The sequence below is a fragment of the Oncorhynchus keta genome, chromosome 28, assembly GCF_023373465.1.
Source record: "Oncorhynchus keta strain PuntledgeMale-10-30-2019 chromosome 28, Oket_V2, whole genome shotgun sequence".
Lineage (NCBI taxonomy): Eukaryota > Metazoa > Chordata > Actinopteri > Salmoniformes > Salmonidae > Oncorhynchus > Oncorhynchus keta.
In genome coordinates, this window is record NC_068448.1 from 34,375,848 (window position 1) to 34,402,427 (window position 26,580).

General features: G+C 42.2%; 1 protein-coding gene across 2 annotated transcripts in view; it reads left to right on the forward strand.

Annotated features, from left to right (window-relative positions):
• The window catches only part of LOC118361087 (thymocyte selection-associated high mobility group box protein TOX-like), a 127,181-nt gene that overhangs the window by 36,347 nt on the left and 64,254 nt on the right, over window positions 1–26,580 (forward strand). The window lies entirely within an intron of this gene.

Below are 26,580 nucleotides of genomic sequence, written 5' to 3' on the forward strand. Positions count from 1 at the left end.
GCCAATTAGCCTAATAGGATAGGGAATGTAATGGCAGAATTAAACGCCTGTGACAGACAGACAATGGGCTGCTCTGTCACTGCCACACACTGACTAGTTTATTACAGTTAATCTGGCATGATTAAGAATGCAAATGGGTTAAGGTCATTGATGAGTTTAAATGTTTTTATAACGTTTAACTGACTTAATTACACGGAAAATGAACCGGCGATGTGTGATTGAATATATCCCGCCGCCGATTGCCACACTCAAAATAATATTTATTCCCTCTTGCCAGGTAATGAGATTGTTCCTCTCAAGGAAAGTGATGGCATTGGTTTTAGAGGAACTAAGAAAGGGGGACATTTTTTAAGAGGGCTTCACTTGCAGAAAATGCATTGCTTTTTTAAAACGTCATTTTACACCTCGTAATGTGGCCATCCGATGCCATGACATGTTTCTGGCATGTTCATTATGCCCAATTAGGCTCGATTTAATAAGATAACATAATATGACCGTTTGTGTCTGTTATAGATTTTCTTCCTAGCATCCAACACATATTCTAAATAGTAAGTTCTGATGACATATTGCAGTCAGCTTTACAAACAGAGCTAAACAGGACCACACTTAGATAAGGTAGATTTGTAACTAAATGGATAGTTTCTCAGTTGAAACATGCTAGGTTTTTTTTACACCTTTCAGCTGCTGTGGTCATTACGAATTCTATCATGAGAGGATATCCTGTCGGGAAGGAAATAGATTTTTGCCACTTTGTTTTTTCAAGACTGGTGGGCAGCTCTCACTGTATGTTTTCTTATTCATGTTCATTTTTGCCAGATCATTTTATTGACATATAAATATTATCGCTTCACTGCTGTTTTTGGAACAGCTTTATTTTGAAACCAGTTAGACCTTATTGTTTTCCACAATAAACAGACTTTTCTGTGCTGGCATTGATAGCTGTCTGTCAACTTGATTGATATGAATCTGATGCCAGCTGGGTCTATTTTACCAAAAGAGTAGCTTTGACACATGTTCCTATTTGGACATACAGGTGGCCATGTTATTTTTTTATGTTTGTGTTGGGGCAAATGAGAGGGATAATGTGTGTGCTCGCATTGTTAAAGTCCAAGTAGCAGATAATGGAACCTAATAGATATTTATGTAGTTGGTACTGTATATGAACTCATATACATAAAAAAAGATTTGTTAATGATTTGTTAGTTTACAATTGTACAATTGTGCTCCCCGCATATAAAAACCACGAAGACTGACGAAAAGCTACGAACGCATGATTGTAATTTGTATGACTCACGCGGTGGAGGAACATATTGCTTGTAGCCTACTGTACTTGGTAAGCTGTAAGTGGCAAGTGAGGATTTTTCTACAATATTCACAAAATATTGACACAATTACAACAAGAATATGTGAAACATTTATTTCAGTGAACATTAGCAAGCCAGCAGCAGATGAAACAGAAAGTGAATTATCTCCTTCCTCCCTCTTTCCCTGGTTTTAGATTGCCATCTAGCTGGCCATGTTTAGGATATTTAATAGCGTGGCTCTGGGGCTTCTCCAAAATGCCTCCTGATCTTCGATCAGATCGATAGCCGAAGTGATGAATTTCAGTTAAGCTCGCAACGCGCAGCCCCTACAAACACATTGAAAACTTGCTCTATACAGTAACAGTGACCTCCGTTGCGGCCAAAACTACTCTTTACCATAGGCTTGTAATATCTATACGACAGCATCAGCAGTTAGCTACCAACAGCTGGCAGACATGTTTACATTTTGGTTAGTTTTTATCAGTGTTGTTTAGATGGAAGACGTGAGCTAAATGGGCTATTGCTAGCTAACGTTAGCATAGAGGTAGCAAGCTAGCTCTTTGAATTTCACTTACCAGGTGGACTTTCATGCTCACTGAAGCCCATGATAATGCCCTGTCTCTGCTGGTGCTGCTGGCTGTTTGAGATGCTTTAGAAGCCACATTGATGGTAGGGACAGCATCCACTTTGAGAAGCAACTTCTTACTGAAGCACTCCTTCCATGGTTGATAGCGGTTCAAGGATGAAATGTGCCCCGCAGATGGACGAGTAGATGTCCAATTCGCCCGCCTCATTCTTACAAATGTATCCCACTTTTTATGAAGTTTAAGTAACTATTAAATGTGTTTCTGGCACTGAGAAATAAGTGCTACACTGCCTTTAAAATTCAGAGGTGGCAATATAGACTTGCATTTTTTAAAGCAAAGTGTCTATTAAGAGTCACCGTAGTAATATGGTAATATTGCTTGATGTCCCATTTGCTACTAAAAGCAGACCATGGAACTCAACATTTTCTTGGCATCACATAATTTATAGTGCAGAAATCAGGTAGTTCATAATGTGTCTACAATACTATTTTCCACGCAGCTATGAGGCTGCAAGGCAGACATACTTCAGTTATTCCCCCTTCCCCCGTCAAAAACATAATTACTCAATGTGCTGTGCCGTATATCACATTTTGCACATTTCAGGCAGAGAAGAGAGGCACTGTTTTCTGTGGCATCATGATCAATATGGTTGAGAGGAGGAGGGTGGTGGTGGTTCACTGTCAAGGCATACATTGAATGAACAATAGTGTGGTGACTGGATTAACATACTGTAAACAATGGGTCATTTAAAAAAAGATATTTCAGTTCAAGTGTTTCTATATTAAAGGGAAGTGAACTGAAAAATAATGACTGAATATTTGCGAGAAACAAAAAGGCACGAAAGGGGTTTGAATTTAAATATTGAAGATTGGTTTGGTTTGATCATTACTTGGTATGTTTGGGAATGCTGATATGTGGTAATTAAATATTGTGTCTCAGCGACAATTATAACATGGATCCAAAAATACTGTCTGGCAGTGAGTTAAAGTTCTATTTTGCCTCAACGCAGAAACTCAAACTCTCTAGCCCACAATGTATGTTGCTCATAGTACAGTCGGGGGCATTCAAAAGTTGGCCTTTACTGCAGTGCAAGTAAAAACACAACCTTTAAAATGGACGTACCTATGGAAATAACTGAACCATCAGGGGCATATTTCAGAAATGTATTTCCTCACATGGGTCATTGTTAGATGATGACTAATCAACTTGCTTCATGGAGACGAGAGTGGATATAGAGAGGTAAAGGCATGATAAGAGCGAGAACGAGAGACTCTCCTTGAAAAGCGATTGAATTGGGTCAGCACATTTACTGTACTTTGAGCCAAAGCTGAAATGACAGGAAACGTGTCGGTGACAAGGAACACCCTGGCAGTTGCACACAGTAAAGCAGAGAGTAAAAATAGGGCATGGCGAGAGGAGCAGGAAGTTAGTGGACTTTCTTCTGGGGAGCAAAGATAAGAAACTTAACCCGTCGGTGTCTGTGTGGGCTTTCAGTTCAATCTTTCATCTTTGTCTTATTGTCTCCAAAATTGTTCAAGAATGTTGTTCGGCTTACCAAGGGCCTAGTATTACTCATAACCCCTCTTTTGGAAAGGTGGCGTACTGTATATTCTTGTGTGGTTGTTTCAAGGTTTACATTAAGCAACTCTCTTAGCCTGGTCGACCATATAGGAGTGGGCTATACAGCACAAACAGATCTGGAACCAGCCTATGAATTTACACCAATCTGAGTACGGTTTCACAGAGGTCACGTTCTGGTCCTGTGAAAAGGGTCAAACAGGTAGCCCACAGGGAAAGCAACCACACAGATCACTTCCATCTCCACAGGTTCCCATTCATCTGCGCTCCTCCTTAATGGGTAATTACCTGTAATTAGTGAATCATTCCTCTTAATGAGGATGTTTAGAGCTGCCAGAAGGAGCAGTCCAGGTTCGGAATGATGTGCAAGACGGGGCATGACTCAAATTAATTAAAGCCTGCGTGGGCTACTTGTTTTGCATGCACATCAGGGGCCATATGTATCAAGTGTCTCAGAGTATGATTGCTGATCTAGGATCAGGTCTCCCCTGTCCATGTAATCTTATTATTTGTGATGTAAAAGGCAAAACTGATCCTAAATCAGCATTTGACCTGATTACTATATATTTAGGCCATTGATCCCCATAGACGTATATTGTACGCTAAGTTAAGCTCTCAGTAGACGCCTTCTAACCTGTCTTTCTATGCAGGCTTTCTATGTAATGTAAGCTAGGCAAAGTAGCTTCAGTACTGTACATGCACTGCCTGCCTTAGCCAGCATATATTACATCCAACCATAACTCCAGTGACATCACATTTCCTTACTCTGGGGGGCAAGTGTGAGTTATTATATCAAAGCAGGCTAATGCTGGAGATGATAGCTGTGTGTATGTGTGCGCACAGTGACTGTTTAATCTGGCCCAGTGGTGTGCCTTTGGCCCGGCTAATCATAGTCTGTCTGTGGGAGCGAGGTGAGCCAGGGGAGCACGCCATTGCTAACAGCGCCTGACAGACTCATTAGAGAGGCCTGGCACTGAGTTAGCGACTCCCCGACCCACTCACACACTCCACGTGTGAGAACAAGGCAGCCGGTGACCTCTCACAGTCTCAGGCCAAACACGAGGCAGTGCCAGGAGAGCATCTGGTAAAAAGGGAGGGAGGGTGGGAAAAAAGGAGAGATGGGGAAGAGAGGAAAGGAAAGGAAGGAAGGGGAGGACCAAGCAAGTGAGTCGCCTGACACAGCAACTTTCTCTCCAATTCAAATTGTAACTCAGGCAGTCAAATGACTGTGAACTTCAATGGACTCCCGAGGCTTATTGCCATCTATGCTAAGGAGGCAATGTGTGTCCCATGTAGAGTTTTTTTTTTATCAACCTCATACCAGCACAGTGGATGGATATGGGACTACAAAATGTGATGTTTATGATTGGTTGATCATTTGACTTTGGATTTTAAAAATGATTACATACCAAATGCCTCTGTAGCGATGTTATTTTTTAGTTTGTTGCGTAAGGCTGATGTAGGCCTTAAATCAAGTGTTATCAAATGTTGTGCTGCTGTGTGGCAGTAATGTTGATATTTAAACTAGGTAGCTACACACTCGATGGGTGACCTCATCTCTCAAGCCATGCATGTTTGGATACCGGATGCGTACAATCTCCATACAGGGTAGACTGGGGGAAACGGGCACAACCAACGGACTGGGTGGTGGGGGTGAACTTGATGATGACTTGCGGTTAGTGGGTTCTGAACAACAATTACAAAAATGTATTTTTAAAAATGTATTTGGGGGGTGGGGGGGGATTATACCACCACCCAAAAGGGCACTTTGAAAACTGGGAGGGCAAAGGGGAATGTGCTCTGCACAGGTAGAGCCCTATCTGTGCATGTGCCTGCTTAGAACCTCTTTCACCCCTTTGGTGAAAAGGTTCTACCTGGAACCAAAAAGGGTTCTCCTACACATAGACAGTCAAAGAACCCTTTATGGTTCCCCCCTTTTTTCTAAGAGTGTGTGTGTTTTCATTGGTGCGTTGTTGTGATGAAATGAAGGTGTTTCGTGTGTGGTTCAGTGCAGAGGAAGACTAGGGCGTTGGATGTTGCACCTGACACACCAATGGGCAGATTCACACACTTTGCACTGGAGTTGATGGCAGGGCAGGAGCGCTACAAGCAAACAGTGGAAAATGTTTGGTTTGGCTCACTAACAGGTGGATGCAAAACAAGTCAAGACAATAATGTAGTCAAGAACACACACACACACACACACACACACACACACACACACACACACACACACACACACACACACACACACACACACACACACACACGCTCCTGCTCCTGCTCCAGGTAAACCTTTTTCATCCGTTGTGCATTATGGGCACTCGCAGAGTAACCTTCTTGTCAGTGACTTTCATCTTGCCCACTAGCTATAACAGGTAGACCCCTCTCTGACGACCTTGTTTCACGCAAAAACCAAATCAAACACGCTTGAATCTTCTCTCTCGCTGTTCATAGAGACTGAGTCTCTGTGATGTGAAGGGATGTAATTGTGGTGAATAATGTATTCTGCTAGGATTGTAGAGAGCAAACGGAGCAGATGGCTGCAGGTTGGTGTGTGTGTGTGTGTGTGTGTGTGTGTGTGTGTGTGTGTGTGTGTGTGTGTGTGTGTGTGTGTGTGTGTGTGTTCTTGGGGAAGGGGATGAGAGGAGGGTGCTGGGCTTGGGGTTCCATTGTGAATGTAAAACGTGCAAATGGTGGATTATTTTAATGCATTTCTTTCTAGATCTGAATCCCTAATCCCTAAAGCAGTTTGAAATGAAAAAAGTATATGTTTTCCTTCAAAGTAACGCCACCCCCCTTTCCAGATAGGAATTTACAACTACCAGCTGTCGAGGAATGTGATCCTTTGCACTTTAATTCCACTGTGGCACAGTTTTATACTGCAAAGCAAATAGTTACATCACTGTAACATGGAATGGAGCCAGTTTGGTCAAAACCATACTGAATTAATTCTCCTTTTCAAATGTTATATGATGGTTATGATAATGACAGTTGTGATGATACTATGGAATTATTTTTATCTTGAGTATTTACAGAGTTTAAAAAATTATACCCACACAAATAAATTCACCTTTGGAAAGGTTGTTTGACAGTGATGATAATTGTAATGATAATGTAGAAAATGTACTGTATTTAGAACCTTCAATTGAAACAGGGTGGAGGCCCACACATCAAGTCTCTTGTGTCAATTATCCTCTATAGACTCCGAGGTAACCGATGAGAAAAGCTCTTTGCACTCATAGTATTATACTGTAGGTGGTCATTTTACCCCTACCTACAGTATTTCCTCGACTAACCTGTACCCCCGCACATTGACTCGGTACCGGTACCCCCTGTATACAACCTCATTGTTATTTTATTGTGTAACTTTTTTAAACTTTTGTTTAATTAGTCAATCTTTTATTAACTCTTATTTTATTAAAACTGCATGGTTGGTTAAGGGCTTGTAAGTAAGCATTTCACAGTAAGGTGCACACCTGTTGTATTTGGTGCATGTGACAAATCAAATTTGATTTAATTTAAATCACTTTGTGAACAACAGTGTTGTTTGACATGACAATGAATGAAAATAAAAGGGAGGTATTGTGACAGGGTAGGAACCACGATAAAAACTCAGTAAACAGAAGGCGCAGTATGTGTGGATGGATGGTGTGGTGTGTGTTTTTTGGTGTTTGGGAAAGTGTGGCGTTGAATGGGAAAGGAAATGTTTGCATATCTCAGAGCCAAAGTTTTGCTGTGAGCAGGGGTTGTGAGAGCTTTTAATGTTGTTCATATGAGGGCTATACATTTTATAATGAATTATACATCTTATTTATGTATTTATTTATTGTCCTATCATGGTGGAACAGCGTTTTCATTTTTAAAAATAAATTATACATCTAATGTATTTATTTATGGTCTTATATTGATGGAATGGTCCACAACCCTATACCCTAGACACACCTGAATGACCCAGATACTAGTCCCTAACTGTTTTATGGGCCTGCTGTAAGCCGCCTGTATGCCGCCAAAATGCGGTCAGAGACCTAGAGCAGCACCGCCCCCTCAAGATTCTGAGCCTGCCTGGCAGGGTTGGTCCTACAAAGCCAAAGCCCCCTGAGGGGAGAGCATAATATACAAGGAAATTCTCAAAGCTGCTAATGAGAACCTTAATGACCTTGTACCTAGCCGGTGGGGATTCCAGTGGGGTGCCCCCACCCAGGCAGTGGCAGTGCTGGCAACACTAGCTGTAGTAACCCATGGGGAGGGGGTCACACTCAGACATTCAGAGAGGGGGCATATTATTGTGGCCCTGGTGGCACAAAATCAAAGGTCTGACTGCATGGAGATGCTTGGGAATATGGTCAATACGAGGGGTCATGTTGTGGGTGTTTCAGGGGAAGGGGGAATATCTGACCTCCATCATCTAGGATGTGACAATGGTTAATCAAATCTCCCCATTTCTATTGTGGGATACACACTCATACACACTCAACCCCTTTCCCCCACAAAAACCATAGACATTTTTGGCACAGTTTTGCAGGCCTTCTCATACAGCTGCAACTGTATATGCATTCGTAAATCAAGACCTTTCTTGAGTTGGGTTCTAGGATGGTGCAACTGTTGAGAATCTGAGTCTATGGTTGTTGTGGGGGAAAGGGGTTGAGTGTGTATGAGTGTGTATCCCACAACTGTTGCGAGGGAGTAAAAGATTTTAGAGACAAAATATAAGATGATTCACAATAATTGTTTGCTTATATAATAATTTCTTGCCATAATGTAATTTTGGTAATGGCGACACTGGTAAGAGGTAAAAATCCTTTGCATAAATTCCCTACATTACTTCAAATATTAATAGCTAATTATGGAAAATAAGATGAACATGATTTAAACATATATATATATTTATTTAATGGCTATATATAATTAAAATCGATGTGAGGTCAATGGAAATGCATTTTGCGGTTGTTCTGCTTCTGTTCTGTGGGTGGCACTGTGTGCTCTTTTCGAAGGATGGGTCCTGGTCTCTCCGGGGCCATGGGATCCGGGGGGTTGGGAGCGGTCTTCCGGGCATTGGGATGACAACCCAACTCGGGATGAGGAGGGCTTTTAGCGGGTGGAATAGTGGGGACCAATTGGAGATTTACTTAGTAGCAATGCAAATATCATGGTACAGCTATATAGATACTCAATTATCATGTTACTTTTTAATGGTACGTTTACAAACATATATTTTGATAAATAGAATTGAAACGTATGTCTCATTAAGGTAAGTGGTGAAATAAGTATAGCCAGTTATAATTGTAATGGCTTAGCAGATAATAAGAAAAAGCAATCAGTATTTACTTGGCTAAAAGAGAAGGAATATAATATCTATTGTTTCCAGGAAACTCATTCAACAATTTTAGATACAGTTTTGTGGAAAATGGACTGGGGGTGTCATATATTTCTCCCATGGGCAAAGAAATTCAAAAGGTGTGATGATATTAATTAACAGTAATTTTGATCTAAGGTAGGTGGTAGATGGATTATTTTAAGTATGTAATTGGACAATGAATAGATATGGCTTATTAACCTATATGGTCCAAATAATGATGATCCAAGCTTCTTTGAAAATATATGTAAGAATTTATCAACTCTACAAGCAACACTATACTCTTATTATTATGTTGGGGGATTTTAATACGGTATTAAATATCTCTATGGGCCGTAAAGGAAATCACACTACAAACTATCACCCTCAGGCAATTAAGGAAATCACCAATGTCATGGATATATTGGAATTAGTGGATACAGTTGAAGTCGGAAGTTTACATACACTTAGGTTGGAGTCATTTAAACTCGTTTTTCAACCACTCCACAAATTTCTTGTTAACAAACTATAGTTTTGGCAAGTCGGTTAGGACATCTACTTTGTGCATGGCACAAGTAATATTTCCAACAATTGTTTACAGACAGATTATTTCACTCATAATTCACTGTATCACAATTCCAGTGGGTCAGAAGTTTACATACACTAAGTTGACTGTGCCTTTAAACAGCTTGGAGAACTCCAGAAAATTATGTCACAGCTTTATAAGCTTCTGTTAGGCTAATTGACATCATCTGAGTCAATTGGAGGTGTACCTGTGGATGTATTTCAAGATGTACCTTCAAATTCAGTGCCTTTTTGCTTGACATCGTGGGAAAATCAAAAGAAATCAGCCAAGACCTCAGAAAACAGTTGTAGACCTCCACAAGTCTGGTTCATCCTTGGGAACAATTTCCAAACACCTGAAGGTACCACATTCATCTGTACAAACAACAGCACGCAAGTATAAACACCATGGGACCACGCAGCCGTCATACCGCTCAGGAAGGAGACGCGTTCTGTCTCCTAGAGATGACCGTACTTTGGTGTAAAAAGTGCAAATCAATCCCAGAACAACACAAAGGACCTTGTGAAGATGCAGGAGGAAACAGGTACAAAAGTATCTATATCTACAGTAAAACAAGTCCTATATCGACATAACCTGAAAGGCTGCTCAGCAAGGAAGAAGCCACTGCTCCAAAACCGCCATAAAAAAGCCAGACTACGGATTGCAACTGCACATGGGGACAAAAATCTTACTTTTTGGAGAAATGTCTTCTGGTCTGATGAAACAAAAATAGAACTGTTTGGCCATAATGACCATTGTTATGTTTAGAGGAAAAAGAGGGAGGCTTGCAAGCTGAAGAACACCATCCCAACCATGCAGCACAGGGATGGCAGCATCATGTTGTGGGGGTGCTTTGCTGCAGGAGGACCTGATGCACTTCACAAAATAGATGGCATCGTGAGGCAGGAAAATTATGTGGATATATTGAAGCAACATCTCAAGACATCAGTTAAAGCTTTGTCGCAAATGGGTCTTCCAAATGGACAATGACCCCAAGCATACTTCCACAGTTGTGGCAAAATGGCTTAAGAACAACAAAGTCAAGGTATTGTAGTGGCCATCACAAAGCCCTGACCTCAATCCTATAGAACATTTGTGGGCAGAACTGAAAAAGCGTGTGCGAGCAAGGAGGCCTACAAACCTGACTCAGTTACACCAGCTTTATCAGGTAGAATCGGACAATATTCACCCAATTTATTGTGGGAAGCTTGCGGAACGCTACCTGAAACATTTGACCCAAGTTAAACAATTTATTGGTAATGCTACCAAATACTAATTGAGTGTATGTTAACTTCTGACCCACTGGGAATGTAATGAAATAAATAAAAGCTAAAATAAAGTGGTGATCCTAACTGACCTAAGACAGGGTCTTTTTACTAGGATTAAATGTCAGGAATTGTGAAAAAATGAGATTAAATATATTTGGCTAAGGTGTATGTAAACTTCCAACTCCAACGGTATATGGAAGCTTAAATACCCTGACTTAGTGAAATATAGGCTTAATCAAGCTAGTTGTCTCGATTACTTTCTTATGTCATTCTCTCTGGCACCAACATTTTTTAAAGTGTTGATAGGGGACAGAATGCGGTCGGATCATCACGTATTTGACATATATATTACTCTTACAGAATTTCCACGTTGGCGAGGATATTGGAAATTTAATCAAAGCCTACTGGATGATAACTAGGACAGAATAATTTTTAACTGACTTTTTCCGACATAACATAGGTACAGCAGATCCCCTTATTGTATGGGACACTTTTACATGTGCCTTTAGAGGCTATGCAATTCAGTACTCATCTATAAAACAAAAGATCAAGAGTCCATCTTTACAAAGGATGTTGATGGACTAACAGTACAGTTAGATATAAATAAACACTGTACCATAGAGGCATTGTCAGGCCCTGACCTTAGAGAGCCTTTTTATTTCTCTATTTGGTTAGGTCGGGGTGTGATTTGGGTGGGCATTCTAGTTTTCCCATTTCTTTGTTTGGCCTGGTATGGTTCCCAATCAGAGGCAGCTGTCTATTGTTGTCTCTGATTGGGGATCATACTTAGGCAGCCTTTTTTATCCCTTTAGTTTGTGGGATCTTGATTTTGTATAGGTGCTGGTTAGCCTGCAGAACTTTACGGTCATTTTGTATTTTGTTGTTTTTCAGTGGTCATTTTAAATAAAGTAAGATGTTCGCCTACCACGCTGCATTTTGGTCTAATTCATTGCACGAACGTAATAGGCATGGAGGAACTTATTCAAGAAATTATCCAGTGTGTCACGCATGATTCACCTAATTATATTTTAAAAGAGGAAGTAAAGTACTTTCGAAATATTTTTTTCGTTTCAGTCTCCTCCATCTCCACTAACCGAAGTTAATTGTATGGATTTTTCCCCTAATAATAATGTAAAATAAACATCTGTACAGAAAGACTCATGTGAAGGCCAAATTACAGAGGAGGAACTTCTTGATGCAATTGGGGCCTTTAATAAGGCTGGGAAAACTCCAGGGCTGGATGGCATACCAGTGGACGTATACCAAACTTGTTTTATATACTCAGAGGACCAATTTTAGCATGTTTTAACCACTCCTATATAAATGGTAGATTATCACCCAACAAGAAGGTCTGATTTCATTATTACTGAAACAGGATCCAAGTGGTATATATAAAATCCAGTCCATTTAAAAAAATTGGAGGCGTCTTACACTTCAGTGTTGTGATAAAATAAATTCTAACTAAATGCTTGGTGCATAGAATTAAAAGGTTATTGTCAGATATTATTCATCCTAATCAGACAGTTATTTTTTACAGGGACGATACATTGGAGATAATATAAGACAAGTACTGGAAACAATAGAATATTATGAAATATCAGGGACACCAGGCCTTGTTTTCAAAGCTGATTTTGAAAAGGCTTTTGATAAAGTACGACGGGGGTTTATACAGTGGGGCAAAAATCAGTGGTCTTGTATGTCTTCCATTTCCTAATAATTGCTCCCACGGTTGATTTCTTCAAACCAAGCTGCTTACCTATTGCAGATTCAGTCTTCCCATCCTGGTGCAGTTCTACAATTTTGTTTCTGGTGTCCTTTGACAGCTCTTTGGTCTTGGCCATAGTGGAGTTTGGAGTGTGACTGTTTGAGGTTGTGGACAGGTGTCTTTTATACTGATAACAAGTTCAAACAGGTGCCTTTAATACAGGTAACGAGTGGAGGACAGAGAAGCCTCTTAAAGAAGAAGTTATAGGTCTGTGAGAGCCAGAAATCTTGCTTGTTTGTAGGTGACCAAATACTTATTTTCCACCATAATTTGCAAATAAATTCATAAAAAATCCTACAATGTGATTTTCTGGATTTTATTTTTCTCATTTTGTCTGTCATAGTTGAAGTGTACCTATGATGAAAGTTACAGGCTTCTTTCATCTTTTTAAGTGGGAGAACTTGCAGAATTGGTGGCTGACTAAATATTTTTTTGCCCCACTGTAAGAGTCACATTTTGGAGAATCTCTTATAAAATTAGTTAAAGTTATGTATAGTAACCCTAGGTGTAAAATAGTAAATAATGGCTACATCTCAGAATTTTTTAAACTATCAAGAGTAGTAAAACAAGGTTGTCCACTATCGGCATATCTTTTTATTATTGCCATCGAAATGTTAGCTGTTAAAATTAGATCCAAGAATAATATTAAGGGATTAGAAATCCGTGGCTTAAGAACAAAAAGCCTTAGAAAGTTTGTTGCAATTTCAGTTTAATCCACCTGAAAAGACAGAACAAATAATACAACAAATATTGTGGTTAAACTCAAAAATACTAATTGATTAAAAAAAAACGTATTTTTCAATGAAATGTTTAAAAAAGGTATACTTTTTGAAAATTATATCATAAATAGGACTGGTGGAGTTATGTCACACATGCAGCTAACACAGACATATGGAAATTTCTCCTCTACCCAAAATTACAACTGACTAATGGGGGAAAAGGGGGGAAAAAGTAAGGAACTTGTCTGTCGGCCCTGGATTAAAGACCATAAATGGTTAAAGAAAATTGTGATAAATAAAAACATATACCAATTTAATTTAGGGACCCAAAAATTGACAGCTGTGCCAAATAAATTGCAAAATAGTTTGGAAGAGATTTTCGATGTACCTATTCTATGGCACACGATTTATGAATTTACACGTAAAACAACGACAGATTCAAAACTTCTAATTTTTCAATTTAAATGATTATACAAAATGCTGGCAACCAATAGAATAGTTTAATCCAAGATGGCGTAGCAGTCGGACGTATGTTTTGTCTTGTCCCGTCCTGTCTAGTGTAAATATAGTTTTCTTCGTTTTTTTCTCTATATATTTCGTACATATTTTAATCTCACTTTCAAACTCACTTTCAAACTAGAGCTGAATATACTCTCCTGCAACCCGCATCACCCAATGTGGTACGGATCCGCCTTTTCTATACTTTACTTTAGATCCGGAGCCACCATCAGAAGCTAGCCAGCTAACTAGCTACTACTCAGTTAGCCATTGCTAGCGGTCTTCTAAGCTAACTAGAACACTAGCGCGACATCAACCCAGAGCATATCAGACTGCTCTTTCTCTACCACATCTCCGGATTCCTACCGCAAGCTCTGAACCTTTACACCGGATCATCGCAACTAGCTAGCTGCAATTCAGTGGCTACTCCTGGCCAACGTCTCTGGCCCAAAACAAGCTACAGTTAGCCTTGAGCTAAGCCCACCTCCCGATTAGCCGAAGAGGCCCAACGATACCTCTTTTGCCAATTGGCCTGGACCCTTTACTGCCGACACGGAGCGCCGCCGATCCATCACGACTGGTCCGCCGACATAATCGTCCGAGGTGGTTTCAACAGGCTTTTTCGTTGCGACATCGCCAAAGATCCATCTGCTGGCCAAGGCCCGCGAGCTTTCTGAAACGCTGTGTCTCCAGCTCACCCAGCGCACTAGAGCTCCTGTAGCATACTCCTGGGCTACAATTACCCGGGCCCACGACCGGTCTGTCGATGTCACCGCAAGAAGAGGAATAAACAGACTCACCCCATCGCGACGTCCCCCAAAGGTTAGCTCTCTAGCCCTCGCTATCTCCCTACTTGCTATTCGGCCTGCTAACGGCTAGCTTGTCTAGCCCGGGCCTACGAACTGTTAGCTTGTTAGCACAGGCCTGCTAACCATCTGACTCACCTCATCCCAAACACTTCTGAACCCATTTACTTTCTATCTCTCTTTGATTTTTATTTGTTTATACCTTCCGGAAACCTGCCTCACCCACTGTGATACGGATTCGCTATCACTTTTAATTTTATTTATTTTTATGACACACTCAAGAACCTCCAGACGCTAACCAGCTAACTAGCTACAAGCTATTTAGTCATTGTTAGTTTAAAAAAAAAAAAAAAAAAAAAAAAAAAAAACCTGGATAACACTCGCCAGCCCAGCTTCCCTGCCCATCCACCGCTGCCCCCTGGACACTGATCTCTTGGCTACATAGCTGACGCACGCTGGACTGTCCATTAATCACGGTACCCCATTCTGCTTGTTTGTTTATCTGTCGGCCCAGTTGCCTAGTCAACGCCATTTTACCTGCTGTTTGTTGTGCTAGCTGATTAGCCTCGCCTACTGTTTTTAGCTAGCTTTCCCAATTCAACACCTGTGATTACTGTATGCCTCGCTGTATGTCTCTCCCAAATGTCAATATGCCTTGTATACTGTTGTTCAGGTTAGTTATCATTGTTTTAGTTCACAATGGAGCCCCTAGATCCACTCTGCATACCCCTGTTACCTCCTTTGTCCCACCCCCACACATGTGGTGACCTCACCCATTACAACCAGCATGTCCAGAGATACAACCTCTCTCATCATCACCCAGTGCCTGGGCTTACCTCCGCTGTACCCGCACCCCACCATACCCCTGTCTGCGCATTATGCCCTGAATATATTCTACCATGCCCAGAAACCTGCTCCTCTTATCCTCTGCCCCCAACGCTCTAGGCGACCAGTTTTGATAGCCTTTAGCCGCACCCTCATACTACTCCTTCTCTGTTCCGCGGGTGATGTGGAGGTAAACCCAGGCCCTGCATGCCCCCAGGTACCCTCATTTGTTGACTTCTGTGATCGAAAAGTCTTGGTTTTATGCATGTCAACATCAGAAGCCTCCTCCTAAGTTTGTTTTACTCACTGCTTTAGCACACTCTGCTAACCCTGATGTCCTTGCCGTGTCTGAATCCTGGCTCAGGAAGGCCACCAAAAATTCAGAGATTTCCATACCCAACTATAACATCTTCCGTCAAGATAGAACTGCCAAAGGGGGCGGAGTCGCAGTCTACTGCAGAGATAGCCTGCAAAGTAATGTCATACTTTCCAGGTCCATACCCAAACAGTTTGAACTACTAATTTTGAAAATTACTCTCTCCAGAAATAAGTCTCTCACTGTTGCCGCCTGCTACCGACCCCCGTCAGCTCCCAGCTGCGCCCTGGACACCATTTGTGAATTGATCGCCCCCATCTAGCTTCAGAGTTTGTTCTGTTAGGTGATCTAAACTGGGATATGCTTAACACCCCGGCAGTCCTACAATCTAAGCTAGATGCCCTCAATCTCACTCAAATCATCAAGGAACCCACCAGGTACAACCCTAACTCTGTAAACAAGGGCACCCTCATAGACGTCATCCTGACCAACTGGCCCTCCAAATATACCTCCGCTGTCTTCAACCAGGATCTCAGCGATCACTGCCTCATCGCCTGTATCCGCCACGGAGCCGCAGTCAAACGACCACCCCTCATCACTGTCAAACGCTCCCTAAAACACTTCTGTGAGCAGGCCTTTCTAATCGACCTGGCCCGTGTATCCTGGAAGGACATTGACCTCATCCCGTCAGTTGAGGATGCCTGGTCATTCTTTAAAAGTAACTTCCTCACCATTTTAGATAAGCATGCTCCGTTCAAAAAATGCAGAACCAAGAACAGATACAGCCCTTGGTTCACTCCAGACCTGACTGCCCTCGACCAGCACAAAAACATCCTGTGGCGGACTGCAATAGCATCGAATAGCCCCCGTGATATGCAACTGTTCAGGGAAGTCAGGAACCAATACACGCAGTCAGTCAGGAAAGCTAAGGCCAGCTTCTTCAGGCAGAAGTTTGCATCCTGTAGCTCCAACTCCAAAAAGTTCTGGGACACTGTGAAGTCCATGGAGAACAAGAGCACCTCCTCCCAGCTGCCCACTGCACTGAGGCTAGGAAACACGGTCTCCACCGATAAATCCATGATTATCGAAAACTTCAATAAGCACTTCTCAACGGCTGGCCATGCCTTCCGCCTGGCTACTCCAACCTCGGCCAACAGCTCCGCCCCCCCCGTAGTTCCTCACCCAAGCCTCTCCAGGTTCTCCTTTACCCAAATCCAGATAGCAGATGTTCTGAAAGAGCTGCAAAACCTGGACCCGTACAAATCAGCTGGGCTTGACAATCTGGACCCGCTATTTCTGAAACTATCTGCCGCCATTGTCGCAACCCCTATTACCAGCCTGTTCAACCTCTCTTTCATATCGTCTGAGATCCCCAAGGATTGGAAAGCTGCCGCAGTCATCCCCCTCTTCAAAGGGGGAGACACCCTGGACCCAAACTGCTATAGACCTATATCCATCCTGCCCTGCCTATCTAAGGTCTTGAAAGCCAAGTCAACAAACAGGTCACTGACCATCTCGAATCCCACCGTACCTTCTCCGCTGTGCAATCTGGTTTCCGAGCCGGTCACGGGTGCACCTCAGCCACACTCAAGGTACTAAATGATATCATAACCGCCATCGATAAAAGACAGTACTGTGCAGCCGTCTTCATCGACCTCGCCAAGGCTTTCGACTCTGTCAATCACCAAATTCTTATCGGCAGACTCAACAGCCTCGGTTTTCGGATGACTGCCTTGCCTGGTTCACCAATTACTTTGCAGACAGAGTTCAGTGTGTCAAATCAGAGGGCATGCTGTCCGGTCCTCTGGCAGTCTCTGTGGGGGTGCCACAGGGTTCAATTCTCGGGCCGACTCTTTTCTCTGTATATATCAATGATGTTGCTCTTGCTGCGGGCGATTCCCTGATCCACCTCTACGCAGACGACACCATTCTATATACTTTCGGCCCGTCATTGGACACTGTGCTATCCAACCTCCAAACGAGCTTCAATGCCATACAGCACTCCTTCCGTGGCCTCCAACTGCTCTTAAACGCGAGTAAAACCAAATGCATGCTTTTCAACCGATCGCTGCCTGCACCCGCATGCCCGACTAGCATCACCACCCTGGATGGTTCCAACCTTGAATATGTGGACATCTATAAGTACCTAGGTGTCTGGCTAGACTGCAAACTCTCCTTCCAGACTCACATCAAACATCTCCAATCAAAAATCAAATCCAGAGTCGGCTTTCTATTCCGCAACAAAGCCTCCTTCACTCACGCTGCCAAGCTTACCCTAGTAAAACTGACTATCCTACCGATCCTCGACTTCGGCGATGTCATCTACAAAATGGCTTCCAACACTCTACTCAGCAAACTGGATGCAGTCTATCACAGTGCCATCCGTTTTGTCACTAAAGCACCTTATACCACCCACCACTGCGACTTGTATGCTCTAGTCGGCTGGCCCTCACTACATATTCGTCGCCAAACCCACTGGCTCCAGGTCATCTACAAGTCCATGCTTGGTAAAGCTCCGCCTTATCTCAGTTCACTGGTCACGATGGCAACACCCATCCGTAGCACGCGCTCCAGCAGGTGTATCTCACTGATCATCCCTAAAGCCAACACCTCATTTGGCCGCCTTTCGTTCCAGTACTCTGCTGCCTGTGACTGGAACGATTGTAAAAATCGCTGAAGTTGGAGACTTTTATCTCCCTCTCCAACTTCAAACATCAGCTATCCGAGCAGCTAACCGATCGCTGCAGCTGTACATAGTCTATAGGTAAATAGCTCACCCTTTTTCACCTACCTCATTCCCATACTGTTTTTATACTGTTTTTATTTATTTACTTTTCTGCTCTTTTGCACACCAATATCTCTACCTGTACATGCCCATCTGATCATTTATCACTCCAGTGTTAATCTGCAAAATTGTATTATTCGCCTACCTCCTCATGCCTTTTGCACACATTGTATATAGACTGCCCATTTTTTTCTACTGTGTTATTGACTTGCTAATTGTTTACTCCATGTGTAACTCTGTGTTGTCTGTTCACACTGCTATGCTTTATCTTGGCCAGGTCGCAGTTGCAAATGAGAACTTGTTCTCAACTAGCCTACCTGGTTAAATAAAGGTGAAATAAATAAAAATATATATATATATATATATATATGGGGGATATATATATATATGGGTCTCTGCAGATTTTCCTGTGAGGAAGCAGTCATTAGATAATTTATTTTGGTACTGTCCATATGTAGCTCGTTTTTGGTCACAGGTCCAGGAATGGCTGAAGAATTGCAACATTTATCTAGAACTAACGCTGCAGATAGCAATACTGGATGATTTGAAAAGTCATAGTCAATCAATCAATAATATAATAATTATTTTAGAAAAAATGTTTATCTTTAATTTACAATCTATTTTTACCTGCTTTTTAAATCTGATTCTTGCAACAACTTGCATCAGTTACCTGATGTGGAATAGAGTTCCATGTAGACATGGCTGTATGTAGTACTTGTGCGCCTCCCATAGTCTGTTCTGGACTTGGGGAATGTGAAGAGACCTCTGGTGGCATGTCTTGTGGGGTATGCATGGGTGTCCGAGCTGTGCGCTAGTATTTTAAACGGACAGCTCGGTACATTCAACTATTCAGCACCTCTTACAAAAACAGATCATGATGAAGTCAGTCTCTCTTCCACTTTGAACCATGAGAGATTGACATGCACGTCATTATTGTTAGCTCTCAGTGTACTTTTTAGGGCCAGCCGTGCTGCCCTGTTCTGAGCCAACTGCAATTTCACCAAGTCCCTCTTTGTGGCTCCTGACCACATTACTGAACAGTTGTCTCGGTGCGACAAAACCAGGGCCTGTAGGACCTGCCAGTGTTGTTAAGAAGGCAGAGCAGCGCTTTATTATGGACGGACTTCTCCCCATCTTAGCTACTGTTGTATCAATATGTTTTTTCCATGACCGTTTACAATCCAGGGTTACTCCAAGCAGTTTAGTCACCTTAACTTGCACAATTTCCACATTATTCATTACGAGATGTAGTTGAGGTTTATGGTTTAGTGAATGATTTGTCCCAAATCCAATGCTTTTTAGTTTTGGAAATATTTTTAACTAACTTATTCCTTGCTATCCATTTTGAAACTAACTGCAGCTCTTTGTTAAGTGTTGCAGTCATTTCAGTCGCTGTAGTAACTGTCGTGTATAGTGTTGAGTCATCCACATACATAGACACACGGGCCTTACTCAAAGCCAGTGGCATGTCGTTAGTAAAGATTGAAAAAAGCAAGGGGACTAAACAGCTACCCTATAATCTTTGGCTACATTGAATGTTTTCTCTTAGCTACTTCATGTAGCTAACATATTTTGCATCGGCTTGCAGCTGTGGTAGCGTATAAGAAGGCTGAGTATTTTTATCAATCGCTGTTTGACCATCGACAATTTCATGCATCTAAGATGGTAGAAGCGGACGCTGATGTGGATTGTGAATCTAATGGCGGTAGAATCAAGGAGAATTTGAATATTGTCCAAAATAATGCAAAGTAGTGTATAGTCCTCAGAATGACCTTTTGAGGACTACGGTTTATTAATGAGCAGCTGATTGGATTGAAGAATCCATTTGAGATAGCCAAACTGGTGGAGAGAGTGCTGGGAAAGGTGAAGGCTGTGAGGATCACGAGAGGCGGCTTGTTTAGATCTTTTGTAGTTCTGAGGATCAGAAGGAATGTGTGTTGCGTCTCATCCGATTTGACAAGTTAGATGTGTCGTGTGTGTCTCTTCGGAACAGTGCACCCCTCAAGGGGGTAATATCTGGCGTCTCGTAGGAAGTCAATGTTGAAGAGATGAAAAATATTCCTGGAGTGATTGATGCACGTTGGATGAATCTGGTTGTGAATGATTAAAAAGTGAAGAGTCTATCAGTTCTTTTGTTTTTTGATATGGAGTCTCTCCCTACTCAAGTGCAGTTGGGGTATATAAACTACAGAGTCTAAGCATTTATCCCAAGACCAATGCAGCAAGATCACTGTAAAGGTTTTGGACATGTTTCAAGTGTTTGCAGAAGGGGGATGCCGAGATGTCCAAGTTGTCGAAAGTTCACGTCATCAAATCAAATCAAATTTATTTATAAAGCCCTTCTTACAACAGCTGATGTTACAAAGTGCTGTACAGAAACCCAACCTAAAACCGCCAAACAGCAAGCAATGCAGGTGTAGAAGCACGGTGGCTAGGAAAAACTCCCTAGAAAGGCCAGAACCTAGGAAGAAACCTAGAGAGGAACCAGGCTATGTCATGTATTTTAAAAGTGCTGAAAATGTGACATGTTGCAATTGTGGGAACCCATGAAGCCATGTCTTTGGAATGCCCGACAAGGGTGAAAGAGATTGAGGTAGATATCATTGTGGATGCAGTGGAGTGGTTCCTGGGACTGAAAGATCTCTCGCGGATGAGTTGCATGGAGTATTGTCACAAGCAGTACCACTCTCTCAGGCCCTAGAGCCTGAGAAGGGAGCTATGGAGATTTAAAAGAAGGAAGAAGTGGGAGTTTGGTTTTGTTTTGTCAATGTACTTTTTTTATTTAGGTGGATTAAGTTAGTTTTCCCTATCAACGTATGGATTTTTCCCCCCTTGTTTTTTCAACCCAAGGGGGGAAGTGTTGTAGTCTGCCATAAAACCCACAGAAGAAGACGAAGAAGAACATTTTCTTGCTTTGAATTAAAAGATACTGTTGCACAAACAATATGCTGATTTACGTCTACACCATCACTGGTATTATCAGGCTGTATAGCTAATTACGTTTGCTCTGACTCAGTACATTTATTTGCTAGCTAGCAATTAGCATTAGCGGCTAACAAGATTTAAACCCAAACTAGCTGTTTGTAGATGTAAGAAACTAATAGTGTAATTATAGAATCCTAGTGGACGTATATTAAGAAGCAAAGTAAAAACAGCATCTTGTCATCAATGTTGTTGCATGTGCTGCATTGACCATGCAGACTGAACGCAAGTGTCTCGTGGTTGAGAAACAACAAATGGGCTCCTTGAGTGGGGCTAGGTCTGTGTGGAAAGCGGCATGGAGAGAGTTGAGTGAAGTACCTTAGTAAACTATAAAAATAGATGTTACACACGGCACATCACATTTAACAAACCAAACATTCAAATACTGTTATAGAAAGTAAAGTAAAAACTCAAACCGGTCCTTGCATCAATACCAGTATACCAGTATACTGGCTGATGTTTTGGTCACTTTTGAATGCTAGTGGTGCTTTCATTCTATTGGTAGCATGAGACGGAGTCTACAACCCACACAAGTGGCTCAGGTAGTGCAGCTCATCCAGGATGGCACATCAATGCGAGCTGTGGCAAGAAGGTTTTCTGGGTCTGTCAGCGTAGTGTCCAGAGCATGGAGGCGGTACCCGGAGATAGGCCAGTACATCAGGAGACGTGGAGGAGGCCGTAGGTGGGCAACAACCCAGCAGCAGGACCGCTACCTCCGCCTTTGTGCAAGGAGGAGCAGAAGGAGCACTGCCAGAGCCCTGCAAAATGAGCTCCAGCAGGCCACAAATGTGCATGTGTCTGCTCAAACGATCAGAAACAGATTTCATGAGGGTGGTATGAGGGCCCGACGTCCACAGGTGGGGGTTGTGCTTACAGCCCAACACCGTGCAGGACGTTTGGCATTTGCCAAAGAACACCAAGGTTGGCAAATTCGCCACTGGCGCCTTGTGCTCTTCACAGATGAAAGCAGGTTCACACTGAGCACATGTGACAGACGTGACAGAGTCTGGAGACGCTGTGGAGAACGTTCTGCTGCCTGCAACATCCTCCAGCATAACCGGTTTGGAGGTTGGTCAGTCATGGTGTGGGGTGGCATTTCTTTGGGGGGCCACACAGCCCTCCATGTGCTCGCCAGAGGTAGCCTGACTGCCATTAGGTACCGAGATGAGATCCTCAGACCCCTTGTGAGACCATATGTTGGTGCGGTGGGTTGCTCCTAATGCAAGACAATGCTAGACCTCATGTGGCTGGAGTGTGTCAGCAGTTCCTGCAAGAGGAAGGCATTGATGCTATGGACTGGCCCGCCCATTCCCCAGACCTGAATCCAATTGAGCACATCTGGGACATCATGTCTTGCTCCATCCACCAACGCCACGTTGCACCACAGACTGTCCAGGAGTTGGCGGATGCTTTTGTCCGGGTCTGGGAGGGGATCCCTCAGGAGACCATCCGCCACCTCATCAGGAGCATGCCCAGGCATTGTAGGGAGGTCATGCAGGCACGGGGAGGCCATACACACTACTGAGCCTCATTTGACTTTTTTTAAGGACATTACATCAAAGTTGGATCAGCCTGTAGTGTGGTTTTCCTCTTTAATTTTGAGTGTGACTCCAAATCCAGACCTCCATGGGTTGATAAATTTGATTTCCATTGATAATTTTAGTGTGATTGTGTTGTCAGCACATTCAACTATGTAAAGAAAAACATATTTAAGAATAATATTTAATTCATTCAGATCTAGGGTGTGTTATTTTGATCAGTGTATTTGAAATGATTTCAAATAGTATGTGTGCCAGGGTTGGGCTTAATTCCGAATTTTGGAATTGACTCCCATTCAACCCATGAGTTGAAATTGCAATTGAATTGGCCACTGTACAGTCTGTAGCATTTGAATTAGAGTTTGAGTGACAGGAACAGCGGCGATTTAAGCATGTAAATCTTGATGGGGCAAAAACAAATTATGCATGTCAGCAAAGCCACAACACTAAACAATACATTAATTGCACTATAACGGTGCCCACAAATTGTTAGGGCCTACATAAAGCTGTCCCAACAGCACTACTAACACCTTACCACTGCTCCACCTGGCTATCAGCAGAGCCTTGTCTGGCAGCGAAACAGTACTGCCTTTAAAAAAACATAGCTGATATGGCTGACTTGTTTAAATAAATGTGTTTTCTACTGACAATTGAAACCACATTTGAAACCACCATTGGGCGGTAGGTAGCCTAGTGGTTAGAGCATTGGGCTAGTAACCAAAAGGTTGCTGGATTGAATCCCAGAGCTGACAACATCTGTTGTTCTGCCCCTGAGCAAGGCAGTAAACCTACTCGGTGGTATACTGATATTGATGCACCTGCTGTTCCCTGGTAGACTGTCATTGTAATTAAGAATTTGTTCTTAAATGACTCGCCTAGTTAAATCAATAAAAAAAACGTGTAAAATGTGCAAACAATAGTATAAGGGAATGACGAGCGGACAAGAGGCAATCTGTCATTTCTATTAAGACATTAATGACCGAGCTAGGATGGACGTTGTCAATGTAACTATTTGTTCAGCACTTTTTAAATGTACAGCGATCGAAATCAGAACATGGGCCGTTCTTACAGTATTCTCCCTGTACACCAAGTTAGACCCGTAGGATAAATAACGGGCCATATAAGCAGACAATATTCAATGATTACTTTTCTCTAAAACAGGTTATAGGCTACAGGTGCACGTGCACCACCAAGTCAGAACAGTGGGTGAAAGAGGGGAAAAGGGACCAAATGATTAATTAGCGTGAGGCACATGGGCAACAGCTTGCTACACCACATATGCTTAGTATTACTTTCTTAGCTACAGTATACATATCTCCCTGGCATATTACATATAACGTGATTTGACGTAATGTTATCTGTACCCAATGACCTTGAGCCTTCTTGGATGGGCTCGAATTCTCGAGGTCTCCCCTTAGACTTTGCAGTGACGTAGTTTCCCCATGAGTGACAGAACACTGAGCCAATCATGGCGCAATGCTCCGTATTTTCTGCTGACTTGCCCCACCACCACAGAAGCACTGGCCTGAGCTGCCTTACTTAAGAAAGCAAAAATAGAGACCATGTTTATATGCAGCTTTATTAACTCAGTGATATATATACACTACCGTTCAAAGGTTTGGGGTCACTTAGAAATGTCCTTGTTTTTGAAAGAAAAGTGTAGACATTGTGAATGTTGTAAATGACTATTGTAGCTGGAAACGGCAGATTTTTTATGGAATATCTAGGCCCATTATCAGCAACCATCACTCCTGTATTCCAATGGCATTGTGTTAGCTAATCCAAGTTTATAATTTTAAAAGGCTAATTGATCATTAGAAAACCCTTTTGCCATTATGTTAGCACAGCTGAAAACTGTTGTTCTGATTAAAGAAGCAGTAAAACTGGCAATCTTTATACTAGTTGTGTATCTGGAGCATCAGCATTTGTGGGTTCGATTACAGGCTCAAAATGGCTAGAAACAAAGGACTTTCTTCAGTCTATTCTTATTCTGAGAAATGAAGGACATTTCATGCGAGAAATTGCCAAGAAACTGAAGCTCTCATACAACGCTGTGTACTACTCCCTTCACAGAACAGTGCAAACTGGCTCTAACAATAGTAGAAAGAGTGGGAGACCCCGGTGCACAACTGAGTAAGGGGACATGAACATTTGTGTGCCTAGTTTGAGAAACAGACACCTCACAAGTCCTCAACTGGCAGCTTCATTAAATAGTACCCGCAAAACACCAGTATCAACATCAACAGTGAAGAGGCGACTCCGGGATGCTGGCCTTCTAGGCAGAGTTGAGAGTTGCAAAGAAAAAGCCAAATCTCAGACTGGCCAATAAAAATAAAAGATTAAGATGGGCAAAAGAACACAAACACTGGACACAGGACCTCGACCTAGAAGGCCAGCATCAATATGTCGCCTGGTATGGAAAAGAGATGAGATGGAAGCGAACATCCGCTCGTGTAAACCGGGTATAATTGAAAATTGAACCAATCTAGTGAAGTATTTTACAGAGATGATTTACTGTCTCATAGGGATCTTTGATACTTTGAAAGAAATGTAACCCGAGGCAATATTCATTAACTGTAAATAATTGAGCGGCTTGGAAAGTGTATCACCAAGGTGAAATTAGCCTCTTATTATTTTATAAAGTTTGTGTTCCTAGGGCTTTCCAGTTAGGATTATAAAAAATGTACAGCCCTCCAACAAATTACTCACTAGAATGATTCGCTATGGGCCTTTAAAACAACCCAATCAGCTCCATATTGTTTCAAATTGATAAAATGTGATGTTGCCCTCTGTCTCGTCTTTGTCTAGTACAGAGGATAGCTTGGTATGTCCTTTATCTCCTGTGCCTTCTATATTTCTAACTACACCCATTATTTTTAACATTTATATTTTAGTAATTAAAGGAGACTCTCTTGTTCATAGAGACCTACAATAAGTGCATTCAAATAATGAGAAGTAACCATATCATACAAACATTGCAAGTAAAACCTTCTTCAAAGGTTCAAAGAAATTGTATTTGAAGAGTTTCTTAAAAAGGATTTCCATTTTGGGACCCACTTGGATTGATCCACTTATTCTCCCAATAGGGGGTAATGGAGCTCCTCATTGAGCCAGGCAGGCGACAGGCCGGTAGATAAGTAGCCAGGGCTCACACGCGCCAGCTCTCCTAGGGGAAGCCTCACTGGCAAAACAAACACATCTACCCTCTGCCAACGTTGAGTGAATCAGCGTCTTTTTTTCTTCTTTCATTTTTACCTCAGGGAGGATCTCGCAAATGGAGTTTGTTTACATTAGCTAACACCAGGCTCATTTCTTAACCGTTTGCGAACCCATATGAGTTTTATGAAGGTTTCACCTCTCTTTGCCTCGTGTTTTTTTTCTTGTCTCTCGCATCCTCTCTCTCTTTGTATCACCAGAGTACTTTTGCATTGAGTCTCAGCAGTACTAGTGTGGGGGTGGCATCTTCAGTTTCCGGTGATGCAACATAAAAGGCCGCTGAGACTTTATTTAACATTTTATTCACCCACAAACCATGTGACAAACGAGAAATGGGGCAGCTGTCAATGCCTCAATTGGTTATTTTGCAGTGTCCTTTAAGGTGATAGGCCACAGCCACACCACGTTTTGAGGCCCGGGTTTCGGTATGTGTGCCTCGGCTTCACAAATTGTGTTCCAAACTGCTTTACAGTAAAGCAGTGTTGTGTTGGTA